Raw genomic sequence first — 16,212 nt, forward strand, 5'->3', positions numbered from 1 at the left:
ATCTTGGTTCTGTTACCTAGGATCTTGAGGTTTTTTTTTTGTGCAACCAAAGCATTCCAGGGCCGAACTGAGCTGTTGTATCTAACCTGTGTTGAGCACGACCTTGAGATTTTTATGCAGATCTATTAATTTTTGCTGACTGGAAGTATATAATTTTACCAAGGTTCACTTGGAAGGAAGCAGTGCAGCAATACCAGGTCTGCTGGGTTAGCTGGTCTCTGATGCTATTCTGTGGATATGAGCCACATGAACATACTGAATATAGCCCCTGCTACGGTGGATAACTTCACAATACAGGTTTTCGTGTTGGACTGGGGGAGACATTGTTTCTGGGGCCTTAAAGTTTGGGCAGAATGTACTTGTAGTCTAGACTTGGAAAAATGGGACTCTCTGGTTTATGGTCTGTGTGTGCACCTGCTTGCAGGTGCTCTTTGTATACAGAAAAACTCCAAACAGTAATTGCATTGTCATTTACAGATGGTGATTTGTGAGAAAACTCAAGATCACAGACCAGCTATCTAGGAGAAAATTAGGTGATTACATTACTAAATTAAATATTAACTTAGCATTAGAAGCTTTCTTGTGTAGGATTTGTCACTGAAAGCAAAAGAGTATTGTTTTATTTTATTTTTTTCTATTTGAAGATACTGTCTGAACTGGTGAATCAAATCACAGTTGCATTGTCTGTTCATCATGCTTTGAACTAAAAGGTACTATACAGTCTAAAAATATTCTGGTGACTCATTTTCTGTTGATCACCAGTTGAGTAGTAGTTGTAGCTTATTCTGTTCCAGTTGAAGAATGCTTCCCACAATATTAAATACTTATAGTTGTATCTGATAGTAATTTCTTTTCCTTCAGCTTGAAACCTTTGTGAAAATACTGACGATTTTGTGATTTCATTTGATGTGTGGTGTGGGAACTTCAGTTTTACTGTATGGAGAAAATGGAATTAAACCAGCAAAAAATTACAAGAAGGCAAGGTCTTTCGGGAGTTAATTTTGATGAAGACTCAAATCTATTTTTCCCTGTACTTTGACTGTAGTATATCTAAATTGTTGGCTGTTAAATATAATGATCTTCATAAAGCTTAATACTGTGATCTTTCTTTCCCTGTAACTCATCTATCTACCTAAAACCTGGTGTTGTCTGCAAATTTACTGAGGGTGCACTCAATCCCCTCATCCAGATCATCAATGAAGATGTTAAACAACACTGGCCGTAACACTGAACCCTGAGGGACACCACTAGTGGCTGGTTGCTGACTAGATGCAATGCGATTTACCACCACTCTTTGTCACCTTGTTCCTCCTGTGTCTGATCTGTAGTTTGCATTCAGCCTTTTTACATACAAGGTGGTTCAAGATATGTGTATGTAACTTTAATTATTGTCTCTGAGGAAATATTTTAATCCAAATACCTAATGATACATGATAACTTTAAGCTGCTGCTGAATACATGGGAAGGAATAAGTCTTCTGCCTATACAGCACATAACAAAATGTTAATGTGGTAACTAGTAAATGTTCTAAAGCTTTCTTTTGTCAGTGGGGGAATACCTTGTATATTTCAACAGGCAGAATTTGATCTTGTCTGTGGGCCTATATCTTTAAACAACATTCCTGGCTCCCATGGTCAAGCCACCCCCTTTGAAACTATTGGATTATTCTGTTGGCTGGCAGAAAGTCATATTTGAGCCAGTATATGAAGTGGCCTAGTGAACAGGAGAGAAGGCTTTCTTGCTTAGAATTGTTGCTCCTACACACAATGGCAGTCCCCAGGGGTTCCCTAAAGCAGGACCTCCTCCATATGTCCTTGCTGGCTGCTAAAGCCAGCATTGCAGTGAGGGGCCTGTACTTGTAACTGGAGACCCAGATGGAGGGCTGAGAGGCAGAAGCTGCTGTTGCAGTCATCATCAGTTCAGATGTAAAGAACTCGGATCAGTGGGTTTTCCTGTTTTAAGATGACTCCAGCTGGTCTCCTGTTGTAAAAACAAGCTCTAGGAATCCTGAGGGCATAAAAATCAAGTATTCTGGCATAACGGTGGTGATAGGGTGGAACAGAGTGGGCAGTGTGCTCATACCAGCTGAAGACACAAAAATTGTGGTGTCACAGAGCTATTTTGATAGCTAGTTTGATTTAAGGAAGTGTGAAACACAGTCTAATCTGTCTCTTGAGAAGTGCTTCTGTTGAGCATAGAAAGGTGGGAAGCTGATTTCAGGAGGTGGAACTAGGAAGCTGAGGTCATTCTCTGCATTACAGGTTCCAAGATGTTTCTGTATACCTAATCAGGGCAACTTCTGAGCTTTATTCTAATTTGGCAGTGTTCGGGTTAGGGTTAGGGTTAGTGTTGTATGTGTGTGATTCCTTAGTGTTCTGCATATAACATGCAGGTCAGTCAATGTGAGTAAATGAAATGAAACAAGCAAACCATCACCCCTTCACCTTTCCAACACATCATTGCCTGTTCTTTAAAATATTGATGCAGTCTATTATTACTTTATTAAATTCCTTAAAACTTAATGTTGCATAGGAATCCAAAACTATATCATTAATTTTACAGTTGGACAAGCTGAGCTGGATATCTCTTTCAAAAGTATGATGTGACCTGGAGTCTTATGTATAGTTTTTAAACAGTAATTTAACAACTTAATTGAGTTACAAGTCAACAGGAGTCAATTTCAACTTGAGAGAAATTGTAATAACATTTGTTACCCATTTGTTTGCTGTTTTGTATGAATTCAGCAATTTGTGCTTCCCAAAGTAATCTGAAGTTTCTGAACTCATTCAAAGTTGTATTTGTAGTGGCCTTCTGCCATTGAATTCTTCAGGAAGGAAGCTGCAACTTCACTCTTACTCTCTAATCGCTCTGCAGTATATATTGAGTTAGGTATGTTTGATATTATCAAAATGTGGAAAATAAATTTGGATAATATTAAAGTGGTTATAGACTCCTTGTTGTGTCCCTCTTACAGATTTTTTTTTCAGGCTTTGTATAGAGAAAAGTGTGTTTTGTTGTACCCTAGTGCTTTTGAATGAGGGCTGAGAAAGTGTTAGTGTACTGAGAACGGGTTTATTATTACAACATAGAAATGTAGTTTTCTTTTTTTCTTATGCAGTTTTTTCATAACTGCTTTTAATTCCAGCTGATCCTCGAGAACACCAAGTAAAACTGTGATGGCTGAATGCAGGCTCTCAATTGCGTGCTGATAGCAGAGGCTTCATTAAGTAAACTGTTTTACAAGTACTAGTAATGTGATGTTACCAGCAAGATGTACATGAAATGTGTTCTCCAACTGTTTCATAGTGGTATAGAGAATACCAGGTTGGAAGGGACCTCAAGGATCATCTAGTCCAACCTACCTTGTACAAGCACCCTGTCCAGATTGAATCTTAAGTATCCAATGTTGGAAAATTGGACAATAGCTAAATGTTCTCATCTGAAAAGTTTTCTTGTGTCCAACTAGAATCTTGCTGGGAGTAACTTGTACCCATTACCCCTTGTCTTTTCCATATGACATATTGTAAACAGATTACCAACATCCTTCCCCCTGCCCCCACCAGCTAACAAAATCTTGCCATGCAAACCCATGCATCCATAGAATTGACTCCCACATGCCAAAGTCTATCACTATGTCAAAGTCCTCAGACATGTAGATTTGGAAAAAGAAATCTTATCCTACTGTGTGTTAAGACAGCCTAAAGTCTGAAAATAAGAGTTTGACTTGTTTTTTCTGGTTTTGTGTGGATAAAACTTTGACTTTAGGACTTGAAAGTTCATTATGCTGCTGTCAGAGCCTGTTGTGTGTGCCTGTTGATCTTGGTGCTCTGCAGTCTGTGTGACATCTCATCTTAGATGTTTCACAGAATCACAGAATCCCAAGGGTTGGAAGGGACCTCGAAAGATCATCTAGTCCAACCCCCTGCAAGAGCAGGGTAACCTAGAGTTTCACCAGTTTCTTTCTCTGTTTACTAGAGTGGTAGAAGACTGCTGTAATCAGTGGCCCCTATGAGTTTGGAAAAACCCCATACTTTTCCTAGAAAGAGAGCTTTTCCCTTAGATAAGCAACATTTTGTCCCCAGGCTTCTACAGAGTTATGAAAAAAAAAACAATTTTCTATGTATTTTCTATAGAAGGACTGTCATGGGAGATTATCTAATTTCTCTTTTAATATGCTACACTGAGGCTGCCTTTGTTGTCAGAAGAACACCGTCCCTTTTATACTCACCAATCCTGTTTATTGCACAGTAGTCAGAGGGCTAGTTACTTGGCCAGGAGGAATGATGTGATATATCCATCGATGTTAGTGTTTGTTTTCCAGTGTCTGTGGTAGGTGTTCTGCCATGACTCAGGTATGCTTTTTCATTGAAGGTTTTATAATTTCAGTTAAAGTCTTTATTTGTGATTAGCATCTTGCCACTTAAAACTTTGAGTAAGGAACAACCCCAAACCCAGTTGTTGTTTCTTCCTGCAGAGGTCTGTTGTTCATCCTTTTCTTATGTGATGTAAATATTTTGATCCCATGCAGCTGCTCTGATAGGTGGTTCCTGTTAGAAGATTTGTGAATCAAATGTGCTGGATAGCAGCAGTAGTATCAGTCAATGCTGCTGTGGCTGCTTTGGAAACGTGTGTTCTCTTCATACCTTCAAATCTATGTGGTTATGTGTATGCATAGTGGCTACATCTCACTATTTCTCTCAAACTTCATTTTTACTGAATTAAGGTAAAGGAATGAAGATAAAAGCCAGAGTTATTTTTCAGGGGGAAAAAAAACAAACAAACTTGCTCATTTCTTCAGTAAAGTACCAGCAAATATGTTTAATCCCCAACTGCATGTGTGAGATCTGGGCAAAATAAAATAAGATGTAATGGGGGAAATTAAGTCGTATTCTCCAGCTCAGTATTTGCACTTAGGTGCATCTTGACAATACCTTAGGTCACTGCTGCTTCAATTTATTGTTTATTCGACTGAGTGTACCGAAGGTGTACATCAGGATTGTTCTATGGGGTGATCTGGCACTAACGCTTTCTTGGAGTGCCAGGACAATAAATAAATTAACAAATAGCATATGCAAACTTAGGAATTAGTATTGTCAAGGTTTAACTGTTGTTTGACTTTCAAGTTACACATACTTACATGTAAAATCTCCATAGAATTTGTAGTGAGACAACTAAAGAGGGAAACACTGCAGAAATGACTGCTGAATGTAATAGAGTTATTTCTTTGCTCAGTAATCGGTTTAAGTGCATCTGACTAACCTGTTCTCTATATTAAGTGCTTCAAGGCTATTGAACAAGTTTTTACTCGGTAGCTAAAATGATGGGAAAGCGCATCACTTGCAGTAAGAAATAGTGCCACAGCCCTGAAAAGACGGTAGCAGCTGAGCATTTAAATGGTGTTTGTTTCCCCTGTACCCTCTTCACCTCATTCTTTTTTTTCTTAATGTGTTGCACAATGCTATTGCTCAGCCAGAGGCTAAGAGAGGGAATGTAGGTACACTGCATCCCTGCAAGAGAAATGAGAGACTGGAATGTTCCCTCTCAAAACCAGCATCTGTATTATAAAGACAAGATCCTATGTCTTCTGGCCCTGGTGTCCTTGTTATTTGCATCAAGGAACCAGCGTGAATCAGTTCACTGCGGCAGCAGTCCAGCTGATGTGACTTGCATTATTATCAGGTACCTGATTGCAGTCTCTGGATGGATGGAGGGTCGGATGTGACTAGCGTATCAATATGAGTGGTGCTGCTGCTGCTGTGTGATTGTAATCTGTGATGAGGACAGAAGCCCACTCAGTCCTGCAGGAAAGTTCTTTCAGGACACAGTAAAACTGTTTTGCACATTCTGATCATCACTACGGTTTTGTCCTTTTTGACATACTGCCAGCTTGGCCAGAAGATGCTTTGACAAGCGTGTTTAGGCTGTGTAGCACCAAGAAGGTACAGAGCTGCAGTTCTGAAATTGCAAATTTTTTTTCTGGTGACAGAATAAATTTGGAATTTGAGACGAATCTTTATGGTTCCAAGACTAAACTAGGGTTTTATTCCAACATGGTATATAATGATTTTCCATTTCAAAACTTTTTCTTTAATTTTCTATTAATATAACAGTGTCACTTAATAAAATTTTGGGACCATGCTCATCATGGTTTAAGTCCAGCTGGTAATTCAGAACCATGCTCACTCACTCCCCCCCCTTGTTTCCCCTGGCTCTGGGAAGGGTAAGGAGGAGAACTGAAAGAATGTAAACCCCATAGGTTGAGGTAAGAACAGTCAAATAACTAAAGCATGATACAAAACTGCTACTATTACTAATGGTAAGGGAAATAATAAGGGAAGAGAAGATAAAATTAAAAAGGGAGAAAAAAACCCCAACAAACACAAGGGATGCACAATACAATTGCTCTCCACCTGCCAAACGATACCCAGCCTGACCCAAGCAGCAATCTGGTCCCTGTTGGTGACTCCATTCCCAGTTTATATACTGGGCATGATGTGCTGTGGTATGGAGTACCCCTTTGGCTAGTTTGGGTTAGGTTTCCTGTCTCTGCTTCCTCCCAGTTTCTTGTGCCCCTCCTCATTGTGGGAGCATGAGAGACTGAGAAGTCCTTGGCCAGGGTAAGAGCTACTTAGCAACAACTAAATCATTGGTATGTTATCAGCACTGTTCTTACACTAAAGCTGAAACACAGCACTGTACCAGCTACTAAGCAGGAGAAAAAGAACTGTTGTAGCTAAATCCAGGACAATGCTTATGACTTTTTATATGCTATGATAAATGGTTCAAATACAGGGTCTTTACTCTTTATTGATCCCAAATCTCCATGGTCTTACTGTCTTCACTGGAGGAATTCCTGACCTGTACTGGTTGCAGATCATACAATGTGATATTCAAAATATGCCTTTACAAACTGAATCTGATTACTAAAACACCTTAATTGTCTATTTATTTACATTTATTTCTGTGAAGGTTTAGTAGAAGTAAAAGCCTGACATAAGGTCTTTTTCTTGCTACTTTTTTTTTGGAAATGAAAGCAACTTGGTAACAAAGAGAAACTAACAACATGCAAAAGAAGCAGAAAAAACTATTCTGCTCTGAATATGAAGATGATGAGAAGCTTTTTCAAATAGGTACAGGAAAGCAACAGAGGAATGACTCAAGCTCTTGAGAACAAAGATTTTCACTGTATGAGAGTGCTGTACTTTATTGGTGCTGGAGAGCCAGCCAGTCAGTAATACTTCTGACTTCCAAACCAGCCTCTCAATCACCTATTTAAACAAGAAACATCTCACTGACCAGAGAGAGAACAATCCGAAAACTTAAATTTGCAAACCACTTGAAAGAATTGTAAACTGTTCACTTTGCATTGCAAAATAACCTTTGTATTTTTCATATTAGATATTCAGTGTGTGAAATAGTTGTCTGGTAGAAGGAAATCAACTTTTTCACATTTTATTTTGCTGTCTTAGACTTCTGCAAATTATTGAAATGTATATTTTATAACGATGTTATCTAAGGCAATTTGTATTGATTGTTCTTTGAGTACAACAGAGGATTCTTAGGTAGAAAATTTTATCCTTTTCAATTTGTTGGGTTTTTTTTAAAATTAAGCTTTTAAGTACTGTCTGGATTACTGCCCAGTAAGTGTCCCACTTGCTAGCCTGAAAATGACAGGGAGAAACACAATTGCTCATAAAGAGACTATTCAACATAGAACATGGATAGTTTTTTGGAAGTAGGTAGGCCATTGTCCAACAGACAATGTGCTGCAAATAAAGTGGTAAGAACAAAGATTCAGTTATAGCCTAGGTATTAAGGTGAAAACCAGCAACGAAAGTGTTTATGAAGGCCTAATAGCTGCCACTTGATGAATATGACAGTGCTTGGCTTGCATTACCGCAGGAAAATGAGAAGGTGATGTAGAGTTGTTTCTGCCATTTTTAGTCAGGTCAAAGCAGTCTGTCACAATATCCAAGTGATTGTTGTTTGATTTGCAATATGAAGTTTGCAGATCCCTTTGAAGTTATGTATTTAACGTTGTATTTATTTTTTTTCTGACTCAGATGGATTTTTTACTTTATTTGAGAGCTGAAGCAGAAGTGAGTCTATCCAAAGGCTTTGGAGAAGAAGCTTTTCTATGAGACCTGTAGCATGTTTTTGCTAAATTGCATAGGCGGAAGACTTAAGCATGAAAAATCTTACTTAAATTTGTCTGATCTCATTTTTAGATCTGCTTTTGGGTGCAAGTTCTGTGAGATCATGATGGCTGGTTTTGAACTTTTACAGTTATATTTGTGCTGTATTTTGAATAGTTTAGAGAAAATAAAGTTACATTCTTTTGAGCAGAAGCAGAACTATTGTACCTTTTTGCTGATAAAAGTATACTGTACTGCAGTGAGCTCCTAGATCCATTTTGTGAACTGTCCTTTGTTAGCTGCTTTCTGATTCTTTCCTGAATTATTTATATCTTTGTTTCAGCATCCCCCTTAGAATGACGCACTGGGAACTCCAGGACTTCTGCTATCATATGCACAGTAATAAAGGGCAGGATAAAATGAAGTGAAGCTTTCGTAGTAAAATACAAATTTATATTCTGGTAGGGAAGAGTGAAATGTGTAAGCATTAGGGATGTGAAGGAGAAAATCACATTCAATTGGAAGAACTTTTTAATTTATATGTTATTGTTCTATCTGTAAAAAATCATCTAGTTTCTGAAGATGGGGAAGGTAATTGAGCAGAATGTCTGTCTCAAAAGTAGGCTTGGACATTCAGACACTTCCTAGTTCTTGCTTTTTACTTTCTGTTTTTACCTGATGCATTATCTGTGGTGTCACTCAATGCTTCCCTCTAGGCTCCTAAGACAGTGCTTAAAAAAACCCAAACGCTCTGTCTTCAAGTTGGAAGAAAATATAACCAGGCCAAGCAAAGTTTCCGAAAGGGATGATCCCAAGCTTAGGCATGGACTTAATCTTGGATCTAAATTAAACCAGTAATCAGGAGCTGAGAGTGACAAAATTGGTCACTGTAATTCAACAGTAAAGAATACTAAATTACATTAAAGCATCTGACAGTGTACTTCTTGTCTTGTAATAATGCAAATGTGTAAATATTTGTTTGTCAGAAACAGAGTGCTGAATATACTGAGATGTGTTAGAGTGGGAGTAGGAGAAATAACTTGATGTATTGAAAACTCTCGTAAAAGCAAGAAATGATAGGACTTCTAAACAGCTTAGTAGGAGGAAGGTTTACTAACAACTTGCTGACATTCTGTAACTGTCTACATAGCAAGAAAAGATGGGATGCTGAATGTGCAGTAAAACACATGACTAGTTTGTAACAAGGCACTGGAAGCCCATGAAGTTCAAACCTTGAACTAGACATAAATTTTTAACCATAGGGTATAAATTATTAGAGAAGACTTTTGTGGTCATAGTAAACTTTATATTACTTGGAGTAAGTATATAAATCAAAATAGTACACCTTTATAAAAGAGACAATCCCTTTTAATATACATGAGGCAGGAATGACTTCAGGAAATCATGGGAAGTGGTGGTTAGTGTAAGGTAGTGTAGTGGTCTAATTGTGTGTAATCCTGGTAAGAGTAAAGTTCTGATCTTTAAGGTATCTATGTTGGGCTTGATCAGCATTGGACAGACATCTTTGAGCATGATGCTCCTAATGATGCAATGTTGTACTGTTATTTTCACAATTTTTAATTACATATATTTGTACATTACCTTCCAGTGTTTAAAAATCTCCAAGTAGTTACTGAAATTAATGTCTAGGTAATTCCTATTCATCTAGTTAGCGTGGTAAAAGTATGTTCCTGTACCTCATTACTGTGGCTGGTAGACAAAGAGAAAGAATTCACACAGTAGCTGAAACATTTTTGGTTGTGAAGTCATGTTCAATGTCTACATTATGTCTGCTAGGAACAGGAGGAAGCAAAACCAGAAGGTGAAATACACAAAAGGATCTTTGTGTTCCTAACGCTGGCTGACATGAGATGTTTGCAAAATCAAACTGTATCTTTTCCAATGGAAGTGAGGAAATGCATGTATGAAGAATACAACCAAGGATGAAATGGAAAGCAAATGAAGACAGTGATGGTAGTTTTGGTTTGTGCTGTTAAAAATTAATCCCTTTAGAATTAGGAAGAGGAATAATCATGTTGTATACTTAAGGCATTAAGACTAAAATTATATGGTCTGTATTGGGAAAGCAAAGGGTAAAGAACTTGCTCCAGTACATGTCCTGAAATCTGCATTATTTTGGGATTGTCTTTGATACAGGGCAAGCAAATTTACATTAAAGCAAGCAATTGAAGGCCAGTGGAGCTGGCTCCTTACAGGAACTCCAGAAGTTTCCTGTCTGCTACTACATCACAAATACTTTTTAAACAGCTGCAGCTGTGCTAATCTGTAGACGTTTCTCCAGTGCCTTCATGGTGTTCCTAACAAGGCAGTGAACAAGGATAATTCAGTGGTTCAGCATTTTACAATTTCTTTGGCTGAGAGTTGGTGATAAGAATTTGTGTGCTTTGTTTGAAAACACAGGTTCAAATTTCTGCAAAAAAGGCTGTAATTGCTTCATATCCCTTGGTTTTGGATAGCACACTATAGTTAGACTATTCCGTGTATTTTGCAGACTTTATTTCTGTAGCAGATAATTTTGGAGGAAGCATTCTGTCTCTCTGTACATGTGTAGTATTTATGCCTGCTTTGGGCTTTTAGGCATTACTGGCTTCTAACAAATTTGTATGACAGCATACATGTTCTGTTTTACTAAGAAATAAGTCTATTAATTTTGGCTGTACCAGATCTAAAATATTTTCATTTCTTTTGGGCAGAAAAAAATGTTATTGGGTCAATCAAAAAACCTATCTGTGGTTTAGATATTTTTTGAGTGCCTACTCTTTTATTACTACAAGATAAACAGTTTGAAATAACTGTGTGTTCTTGTTTTGGCACAATTGCAATTGAAATTCTTGAAATTTCTCTTCTTAGCTCTAAACAGTAATAACGCGGCTATTTGTGTAGTATAACTAGAAAGAGCCAGCATACAACAGTATCTTCTAAATTCTATTTCTCTTTTTGTGTATTGTTGTTTTGGACACTTTGCAGCTGCTAGTCTTTCCTTGAACCATGCATTTTAATTCCTCTTTGTGTCACACAATGAGCTATAATGAAGCCAGTGCTAGGTTCTTCAGCCAAGTTGCAAGAATGGGCAGGTTTTTCAGCTCTTCTGCTCATATGCTTAACAGAAACCATGTATTTGCCTTTTCTGTTTCCCATTTCATACTTGTGTTTTAGTGACATGGGATGCTAGATAATATCATTCTTTCTGTATTTGTAAGTGGTTGCTTTTTACAAGTGGTTTTGCTTAGAAAACAGTAGCAAGTTGTTGTCTTGGAACTTTGGAGTCTGACTGCTGAGGTCATTTTCATTGAACAAAATACTAAAGCTTTCTGCAGCTGGCTTTGGACTGGGAGATAAAATTTTATTTTTTTATCAATAAGAATGATCAAATTATGAATACCATCAGTATTCCAGTATATTAAGCTAGGATATTTCATTATATGTATTGCTACTCACAAAATTTTGTGCATCCACTTTCCTTACTGGGCTAAGGGAAAGCTTGAATTGCTCTTTACAGGAATGACCCCTTAAGGCCTACTGGCACTTGTGAACCAGGCTCAAACCCTGTACTTTATGCTGTAACTGAGGTTTATTGAGGTGTGAGTAGATCCTCAATAAACAATACTTTCTGTTCACCTTACAAAGGGATATCTAGATCTAATTCCTTTTAGCAGCTGGCCAATTAACAAAGAAATTATTGTGTGTGTATCTCTTTCGAGAAGCCTTAGATCATTGGAGTTGTTTTTGGACAGTGAGCTAACATGCACTTGGATCCTTTCAAGGGGTATTAGAAGGTATCTGTAGATAACACTTACAGCTTCTGGATGGTGCAAAATAGAAGTGCATACACAATGGGAAAAAATCCCAAATCCTGAAGCTTTCTAATTGTCCTATTGATAAAAAACCTTAATGTCACGAATTGTTGTCCAGTTCTACTCTGCTGTGCTGAGTTCCTTTTTTAATGAAGGTAGATCTAATGTATCCAAGAGATACAAGCTAAAGTAGTATAGTAGGTGCAGAATTGTAAATGCATAAAAAATAATAGTGAACACAGTGGGAGAAGAATTTAAGAAGCACCAAGGAAGTCATATGGGGTAATATAGCTTAAGCTTGTATTAAGAAGTATTGCCTAAACTGTGTGGTACATTCAAAGAAAGTTCCACCAAGTCTCTCCAGCAATCATCTTATTCAGGCTTTCCTTCTAACAGTGCAATAGAGATGATACTTGTTTTCTTTTCTGAGGAGCATAGGTTATCTTTTATGTCTTAATGATGGATAGCAAATTTGTCTGAGACTTGGGCATTTTACATTAGGTGGTAGACATACCTTGAAGCAGAAGTAAATAACCTCAATAGAATATAGAGGATGAGAGCAAACACTGCTTTTGTTGGGTGTCAGTCCAGAGCCTTCACCACAAGCTCACAAAATTCATCTTGTAGGGTGTACATGAACCAGTGAGGCCATAACCTGGGATTTTTCTGACAAATGCACACCAGGCTGAACTAGAAACAAAGACTGTTTCAGAGTTGTTTTATTTTTTTATCTTGGGAACAAATAGTTCACTGTGAATAGAGTGAACTTCAGATAAGAGCCCTGACAGTGATGCAGTATGATATAGTGTCTTATCACTTCTTTTTTATAGCATCTTTTGTGGAAATGATATCTCAAAGGCTTTATGTGGCTAGATAATATTGATATAAAGTTAAATGGCAGCAAGGAGGCAGAAGTTAGACTTCTAAGGAAAGAGGGGACAATCCATTTCCAGATGACATTTGGAACATAAATGGTAAATCACTATAGCAGAGACTTCTTTTAGAAAAAAGCTTTTTCTAGATGGCAGGTAGTGTAGGAAGTATCTGTTTAAAGCAAGGTGAGCAGACAAATGTATGTGTAAAATTACTGCTGAATTGAAGTTTCCTCAATTTCTGGCACCTACTTTGCAGTGCGCAAGCTGACTTTGTGACATAAATACTTTCAACTAGATCTAGATTTTCCTGTGTTTCTACTGATTGTAGTTAGATTACTCTGGACTTGTGCTGATTGAAGTGAAAATAAACTGTTAGAAACTTTTACTCATGTGCATTGCTGTTCCTGGGGAGTTTTACTTTTTGTCTTCCTTTCTCAGCTTTTTGGTGGATTGCCTGTCCTGATTTCCCTGAGCAAAACAGGCTTCACTTTTTTTTTGTCTTTTTTTTTTCCTTTTTCTTACTTTATTTGTTGCCAGTTAACACAAACTGTAGTTTATACCAAACACAGACTATTCCTTACCTGGAGATTTTTTCCAGAAGCTTGTGCTCAGCATAAAATTGCACTGAATGTGGGAGATCCTCTTCAAAACTGAAGCTGGATTGAGTTGTGGGCTCTGACTTGGAGGAAAGTGTAAAGGAATTTATTTACACTGCTGTTTCTTGTCCCATTTAAATTGATTCCAATCAAGTCAAGTACTTACAAAATCAAGACTATCACCAACAGGATAATAGCCTTTCAAATGGTGCAAATGTTACAAGTAAATGCAATCTGTGTATATTTAGGTTGTGCCCGGGATTCCCTTTTGTGGTATGGCCAACTGATGTGTGGTTGCAGCTCTGCCAGAGGTCTGTTGCAAACTTTGCTAAAGATGTGAGGTTACATGGGGGGACCCTCACTGTTATATGCCTGTAAAAGAAGTGCACTTCCTTTTTTGCTGTGTGTAATTGTTTTCTGAAGTGCCTGTGTTGATCAGCTTCCAACTGGAAAATAACTGTAGGTGTTGAGCAGCTTTTGGGCAATATTACGGTGGTTTATGCATTCCTCTGGATTATGAGACTTACAGACTGGTCAGTGTAACATCAAAGTACCAGAATCACTGGCAAATTGCTGGGTAGCTGCAGGCAGCAGTCCAATTGCAACGTGAGGGTCTGTTGTATTGGATGAGCAGGTATTGTGGATTCTTAACTTTCAGAAATTAATGTATTAGTTCCGTGTGTTATTCATACTTGCAGACTTCTGTGTATGTATACTTTATATATAGCTATGTCTACACACCTGATTTTTTATTTTTGTTTTTTTTGGTATTGGCTAAGAAAGAATACTTTTAGGTGTAGAAACAACAGAATAAGCATATTATGTTGCAAGTCTTTGGGGGGGGGGAACCCCAAAACCAAAAAAAATCCCCAAAACCAAAACTGCAGAAATCCCAAAACTGAAATCTAACTTAGGTAAAATTTAAATACCGTAATATAGTCTAGATCTGGTCATTATCTGCTGCCTTGCTTATTAATTGCAATTGCTGTGTCTCTGACAGATACAACCTCAAAGATTTTCAGTAAATAAGCTTTTTTTGTCTTGTTACTGTGCTCTTTAGATGACCAGGAATATAAACTGATTTTGTATTTCTTATTCATACATATAGTATAGACCAGTCACAAGAATTCTGATTGGAGGATTGTTTTTATGTACGCATTTGCTGGCCACTTACAAGTGATTAGTCATCAGCTTTAACAAGGACTGATTTACTCAAAAATGATCTCTATGACAAGATAACATCAGAAGAATAGAACAAGTGGTATACACTACAAAATGTACAAGAAAGTGGTAAGGGACATAGATAAATGCAAGGTAAATTGATAGATAAAGTCAAAACATTTACTCTGGAACTGGAAATTTAACTTTTATCTGTGACTCTTCTATGTTCTTGCAGGAGCTGCTATTTTGTCATGAAATCAGGGTCACAGGTTTTAGGTCTTTTGCCTCCTTTCCATATTTTCTTTGCTTATAGAGAAGTATTGCTCTCTCCTAAATATGAAAACATTTTAATATTTTCAGCAGTGCAATAAACATGTAAGTCACCCTAATTTTATGAATTTCCAGTACACTTTGTACCTTTGAAAAACACCATATGTGTTTACTTTGGAGTTACATTTGTTTTAATTCTTCACTTATGAGGAGCACATTAACATCTTCTGTCACTATCAGCTGGTGACTCACAGCTACCTTATAAAATGCCTTCATATTTGAAAATTCTTTTTTGGAAAGATTTACCATGGAAGAATTAGAATGTGCAAGGAATCTTGTTACGGTAAGGGAACTATTTCAGGGGCTTTTATTAATGGTTCTGTTGCTGTTGTTCAGTTTTTCCCCTCTGTATAGGAATAAGATTGAATTTTCTAGCACGGTTACTAAGGTTTCAGCTCATGCAACTACAGTTGTTAATCAGCCATCATGGCACACCATAAAAAAAGTGGTTTTAAAAGTGGTGTTTGCTTTTTAGGCTAAGAGTACTAAGAGGTAAAGCTGAGAGTGGTGCATAATGCATGTGTTTTGATGTGCCACTGATAATGGTGCAGCGTTTAGTTTGAATGATGTATATTAAATCTCAAAATAAATGTCCAAGGCAATTTGCCAACAAAGCTGATTCTTTCCTCCCTCACTTAGTTTACTTAATTTGTGTGCTATAGCCTAGTAGATTTGCCATGGCCTCATTTAAAGGCTTCTTTTATGCCTTTAAGTAATTTCCTATTATATATTATGAAATAAAATGTAAGGACTCAAGGATTTGCTAGACATGGAGTGTAATTTGGATTAAAATCCAAATAGGGGAAGAAATCCACAGGAATTCCTTTAGGTGTTGTCTACACTAATATTTTGGTCTCCCTGTGAATTTGTGCTGGTATGATAAGTGCAAACAGGTAAAGATGATGCCTCTCATGCTTTGTATCAGTGGAGTTTTGCCCCTGCTTGAAGTTTGTGCTATGCCCCAATACCTGTCTGTTTTAAGTGCTGAGATGACTTAAACCAGGGCAAGTCTTCAGTGTAGGTAAGACCTTACCATTAAAATACTAATGCTGTTTCTTGATACTGAATTTGAGTCATAGGAAGCTGAGAAATTGAGAAATAAAATTCTCTGTTCATCCACAGAGTAGTTTCTGCATAAAGTGTAGCAGCCAAGCCCTAACATTGTGCCTCCATTGTCCTGTAACCAAAACCAGTCCTCAGCACCTATGCCTCATACTTTCTCACCAAGTTTGGGTGGGTTTTGTTGATTGTGAACTTTCTTAACTTTGGACTGTAACAGAGATGAGTAAATAGGCTTTGC

Source organism: Melopsittacus undulatus, chromosome 8 (genome assembly GCF_012275295.1).
Source record: "Melopsittacus undulatus isolate bMelUnd1 chromosome 8, bMelUnd1.mat.Z, whole genome shotgun sequence".
Lineage (NCBI taxonomy): Eukaryota > Metazoa > Chordata > Aves > Psittaciformes > Psittaculidae > Melopsittacus > Melopsittacus undulatus.